This window comes from Paramisgurnus dabryanus, chromosome 10 (assembly GCF_030506205.2).
Source record: "Paramisgurnus dabryanus chromosome 10, PD_genome_1.1, whole genome shotgun sequence".
Lineage (NCBI taxonomy): Eukaryota > Metazoa > Chordata > Actinopteri > Cypriniformes > Cobitidae > Paramisgurnus > Paramisgurnus dabryanus.
The window spans coordinates 5,428,781-5,434,798 of NC_133346.1; the positions used below are offsets into that span (position 1 = coordinate 5,428,781).

At 39.0% G+C, this 6,018-nt stretch overlaps 1 pseudogene; it reads right to left on the reverse strand.

Annotated features, from left to right (window-relative positions):
• Window positions 1–201: 201 nt before the first annotated feature.
• Window positions 202–1,191, reverse strand: LOC135739093 (trace amine-associated receptor 13c-like; annotated as a pseudogene).
• Window positions 1,192–6,018: the final 4,827 nt, after the last annotated feature.

The following is a 6,018-nucleotide window of genomic DNA, read 5'->3' on the forward strand; positions in this document are numbered from 1 at the left end:
TGACATTTGCATGGAAGTGTCTAACTGATAATGCAATGTCCTATCATTGAATTATACATTTATTAATAATATGGCAAACCACTCTTTGAGCCCTGCCAAATTTAAGCATAATTTCTTGTTTTAAACCCCACTGACCGATTGAAACAATGCCAGTAAATCCAGAAGTTTAATTATTATTATAATGAACAAGACCAATAACAGTTATCCTGGTATAAATATTTTGGATAGATTTAGGATGTGTTTAACTGACGTTCTAAACCAGGGGTAAAATATAGCATAGATGAGAGGATTCAGAGCTGAATTAATATACACCATCCATAATATAAAATAGGCTATAGCAGAAGTCATACTTGTGTTTGGTGTTAGAGTTAAACTATAATAGGTATCCAGGAAAACAGATAAACCGTCACAATGATTCCTAATGTCAGAGCGGCTTTACTCTCAGATTTCCTCCTCACTGAACCTTCTGTTAGATGTTTTCCACTCCTCATCAGAGAGTTTATAACTTTCACTTGATGATGTGCGACATAAAAGATTCTCAAATATAAAGTTATAATGATGGTACAAGGAAACAGGAAAGATACAAACAGGTCAATGATTGTCCAGGCAAAAGTAATGATAATTACACATTCTCCATAACATGTGTATTTTCTTTGTGAGGTAGTTATAAGAACTGAAATGTTATAAGCTGCAGAGTAGAACCAGGAAACACAGATAATAATTATTGTTCTAGTCGTTGTTATTTTCTGTGGGTACAGCAGAGGGTGACACACAGCCACATAACGGTCAACAGCTATTAAAACTAAATTACTCAGAGATGTAGAGGTGAGCAATCCTACAATTAATATAAACAGTCTACAGATTGTTTCTCCAAAGTACCAACATGTTTCAATCAACCTAATTGCCTCTAAGGGCATGCCAATAAGTCCTACGAGTAGGTCTGCCACAGCCAGAGAGAGAATGAGCATGTTGGTTGGAGTGTGAAGCTTCTTGAAGTGAGAGATGGAGATGATCACCAGCAGATTCAGAAACACAGTCCATACTGACAGCAATGAAAAAAACACATACATGATATTATATTCATGTGTTGACTGTTTTGTCTTGATGCATGATGAGTTAATGTCAGGAAAGCAGTATTGAGTCTCAGAATCTTCTGTCTCATAGGCCATGAGTGAAGTCTCATCCTGTTAAGAGTTTGATGTAACTATGTGATCTCCTTACTGTTCTCTTATTTATACATTGTCAGGATCAGTCTGACTCAACCCATTTACCACCCACCCTGATGCAACATTGTTTTTCAGTAGATTTTTTTTTACCTTTTTTAGCATTTTCCTTTTTAGATGTTTATAAAAGATGAGCTCAGATGCAAACCCCTTTAAGCATGACTATAGACTGCGACTAAAATGGTCACAAATGTGAGTTCAATTTTTATATGGTCTGGCTATCCGGGAATATTTTCTTCCTGTGTCCGCACATGTCCGCACCACTTTCAGTATATTCAAGCATGCATACACACAGATGGACACGTGTGACACATACCTGTATGCTGTACAAATGATTACCAGGCAGCCAGGGCACCATTGCTTCGGGTCATTTACAAGACATTCACACATTTAAAATAAATCAGGAAAGGTTGCTGATCTACCATCCCAAACAAAGTTTAGCACAAACAACAAGAAAACAAAGAACAGATTTGCGAGTGTCTTGAGGAGCTCCTTTATTAACAGATATTAACAGAACACTCTCAATTACACAATAATAAAAATGCAACAGTATCTTAGTATTCAGATTAAACTCTCGAAGCCTACGTAAAAAATAAAGGCGCTGTCTCCCTTTCTTAGCAGTATTTGTCATATTAGAGCTCCAATTCAAATCATAAGAAAGAGTCACACCCAAGAATTTACAATCCTCAATAATCTGAATCATTGATAGTAAGAGGCAACTGATTTCTATTGTGACAAAAATCAATAACAGGTTCACACGTTTTTGATGTGTTCAAAAGCAAGTTGTTTTCTTTGCCCAATTGAGCAACATTCCCCACCTCCTCGCAATAATAAGATTTATCATTTGAACTCATCAGCATATTTGATTATCACATTATTATGATGAGTTGCTACAAGGTCATTAGTATACAGTGCAGGGGGCTCAAAATACACCCCTGCGGTGAACCAGTGCTGACATACCGCTCATCTGAAATACAACCATTGATTTTGACCCTTTGTGGGCGACAAGTCAGAAAATTAAAAATCCATTTACAGATGGCATAATCAAGTCCAAGACATTTCAGTTTGTGAATGAGCTTTGTTGGGACCATTGAATTAAAAGCTCAACTGTAGTCTATGAATAACATTCTAGCATATGAATTATGTACATCTAGATGCTTGTAGACAAAGTTCAAAGCAAAGGAAATGGCATCATCAACACTTATGTTTTTCCTATATGCAAATTATAGTGGGTCCACAGACACAGGGATTTGATCTCTGATAAAGTTCAACCCCAACCACTCAAAAGTTTTCATCAAAAACAGATGTGAGGGCCACTGGGGCCATCCAGACATATCACAGATGTCTTCTTGGACACTGGAATTAGGATTGATCTCTTTAAACTAACCGGACCAATACACTTTCCAAGTGACATGTTAAAAAGATCTGTCAGAACAGGAGCAAGATGCTCAGAGCACAGTTTAAGGACACAAGGAGGAATACAATCCAGTCCAGGTGCCTTTCTAACCTTCATTCTAGACAAGACCCCCTGGACATCCTCTTGAATGATGGTGAACTCTGCTCATTGCAAGCAGGAAAGACAACAGGCTCAACATTTCCGACCTCAAAACAACAATTAAACTTGTTTAGTTTGTTTGGCACGGACGGATCAACATTAGTGATGGATCTTCCTTTAGTTTTCCAGTCAGCGATAGAATTGAACCCATGCCACATTCGTCACGGATCTCCCTCCATGAGATGACCCTCTATCTTAGTTCAATAGCCTCATTTAGAAGCTTTTATGGACTGATCTAAAGAATATCTGGACAACTTATAAGGAACAGCGTCACCAGATTTAAAAGCCACTGCCCGCTGTTGTATTTTTCCGTTCACATCGGCACTAAACCACGGCTCTGACTAGCATGCCGTTTTATTATCTTTTTTGGAACACAGCAATCAATGCAAAGGTTGCAATCAAAGGTTGTGAGTTTTATTCACGATGACACAATCTGTGCACCAAAGTTCATTAGTTAAAAAGAACACACCTCGATTTCCTGGTACGGTCCTTCACTCTATCCGAGCGGTAGACAGAGAAGCCCGGTGACTGGAAAAAAGAATCTGGCACGCTGCTGTTTGGCCACATCTCTGTCAGACAATACACGGAGCAGTCCTGGGCCTCACGCTGGGTCTTGATGCGGCTCAGTGGCGAAACCTCCGCCCAGTCCCTTGTCTTTGCTTCCGACCTCCGTGGGCCAACTCTTGACAAATGACATTCCAATCCTCAGAAGTGTCTTGCGGCCATAATTTATAGTGGTTAGTGCATCAAAGACAAAAATAAACATAAAAGAGACAGCACACAGGAGAGCTCTTGCTACGACGCCATGTCTCGACGCCATCTTTTTACTGCGAGTGCCAAGCAGTCTGATCTCACGATACTTTCATTTTAGTGTCAGTTGGTCTGTTCTGCTCTGCATGCAGTTGAACAAGCTTATTGACATATGTCTTAAAATATACAAATGGTTTTTGAACAAAGCTGATTTTCAACGGGATGTTCACTGCTCACCATGCTCGTTACAGTCTGTTGAGTTTCTAGAGGAAATAGAGGAGCAGCCTTATCCTCATCCTGAGTCCCAAAAGTAACCGAGATGACAGAATGAGTTACCAATCGCAGCATCAGAGGGTGGGTTTTTGCCTCCGGAGGCTGACGACATGACAGACCCTCCCCTGGCTGGTGGGTCGGCACTATGTGAAAAGGAGGCCGCGATGGCAACTGTGCTTTCCAGGGTGGCCAGGAGTATTGGGCTGGAGTGGAACCCTCCCCAGAACAATTGAGGCTTGTAGTTTGGTTTCTGTGGTCGAGGCGCAAAGCTCAGCCACAACCGGCACCAGTACGTTTCTTCCCAGAGGTGCACAACATGCTTGCACAGTTGTGGAAGTCAACTTTTTACAGCACCTTTTCCTCACCAACTTTTAAGGGGGGGCAGCCAAGGGCTACATTTAGCTCTGGTGCATTTATGACTGCAGGGGCGCAGCCTCCTGGACCCGGTTGCAGCAGCCAGATGTAAAAACCTTGATTGTAAGCCCTTCGTCGGGCTTAGCTACGTCCGATGTTGTGAAAAATATTTACGCCATCCCCATTTGGAGTGAGAGCTTACTCCACCAGAGGTATCGCCTCCTCCTGGGCACTGGCACAGGGCACCACCCTAGCAGAAATCTGTAAGCTGCTGGTTAGGTGATTCCTAATACTTTTGCATGGTTTTACAATGTCTGTGTTAATCCAGTGTCAGCCTATGTTCTCCAGGAAGACAACCTTTAGTCCGGGTGGCTACCCAGGCATCTTGGTTGCCTTAGTACCTTCTGCCCTTTTTAGGGGACTATTTTTCTAACAATGTGGTGTCCGCTTTGGTTAAATAGCATTGATCTATGTATACAGGTATTGTGATTTTTATTTATTTTGGCCAGTGAAAATACAGGTTCAGTTTATTTTCTGCACATAAATGAATTTGTCATAACTGTTCACACAAGGTAAATAACTCGAAATGCAACATTTAGACAAAAACAATAGATTTTTTTATCTTTTTATGCCAGGGATAAAAAATTGCTGACTTAGGCTGGCTAACCTTTCTGAGTCTGGTACATAATGGCTCATTTTCTATGTTTAATTTTTAATGTGTATTGTCTTATACATGTTTGCCACCTGTAAAGAAAGGTAACTTGGGCTGATTCGTTCTAGATTCAGTAACAATATTTTTACTTATTTGACCTTTTGGTTATTTTCTCCTATTAGGATAGGATTAAGACTGAAAAGAACCATCTGAGAAATCAATTACTGTAAACTCTAAAGGCCAATTTAATTTGTTATGCTTTGCTATTCAAAGTGTGTGCAGGGTCTTGAGGGTCCTGTTAACACCTATATGCTGCATCGAAAGATGATCCACCAAAGCATAATTAAAAGTGTGAAACAAACTCACATGCAAGTAGATTGACAGACTGATGCAATAGTTGCTCTTCATGAAGGTCAGTGTCATGTCTTGCACATTCATGTGGGAAATGTTCAGTTTGCCAACAGTCATTTATGTGCATAAAAATAATGTTGATTTTTATTAGTATACACCTTTAAACATGTGGCCTATATTCATATATTTGGCTTGTAGTTTCCATAAACATTTACACAGTTGGCAGACGCTTTTATCCAAAGAAACTTACAGTGCATTACAATGTACATTACAGTAGTATCAGTATGTGTTCCCTTAGTTCAACTCGAGCAATCCCACCATTATGCATGTGACATTTGTAGTCAAAATTTGAAATATACATTTACAGAGAATGCATTTATTATATATTGAAGAATCTGTTTATGTTTTCCTAAAGCGTTATGGATATGACAAAAAAACATGCATATGCTTTTGGGAGACAACATACTTATAACTGTGAATTAAAAGGCACAAACCAGAAGCAATTATATCCAGCAAATGAAGAAAGTATTGCTATTTCTTTATTTAATTATTTACATTAATAAGAAATATGCCACCTTATTGACACAACAGTTTTAAAGTATACACTTAACTGGAAAATATTAAAAAAAACTTTAACAGAGACTTTGCATGGGTAATAAAACCAACAAATATTGACATCTAAGATACTCTTAAAATACCACTGAACTATACAGTACTGTATAAGTTATATGGCAAACCAGTCTTTTAAGCCCTGCCAAATTTAAGCGTAATATCTTCTTTTGAAACCCATTGACCAATTAGAACAATGCTAGTAAATCCAGGACCTCAATTATTATTATATTGAACAAGACCAGTAGAAG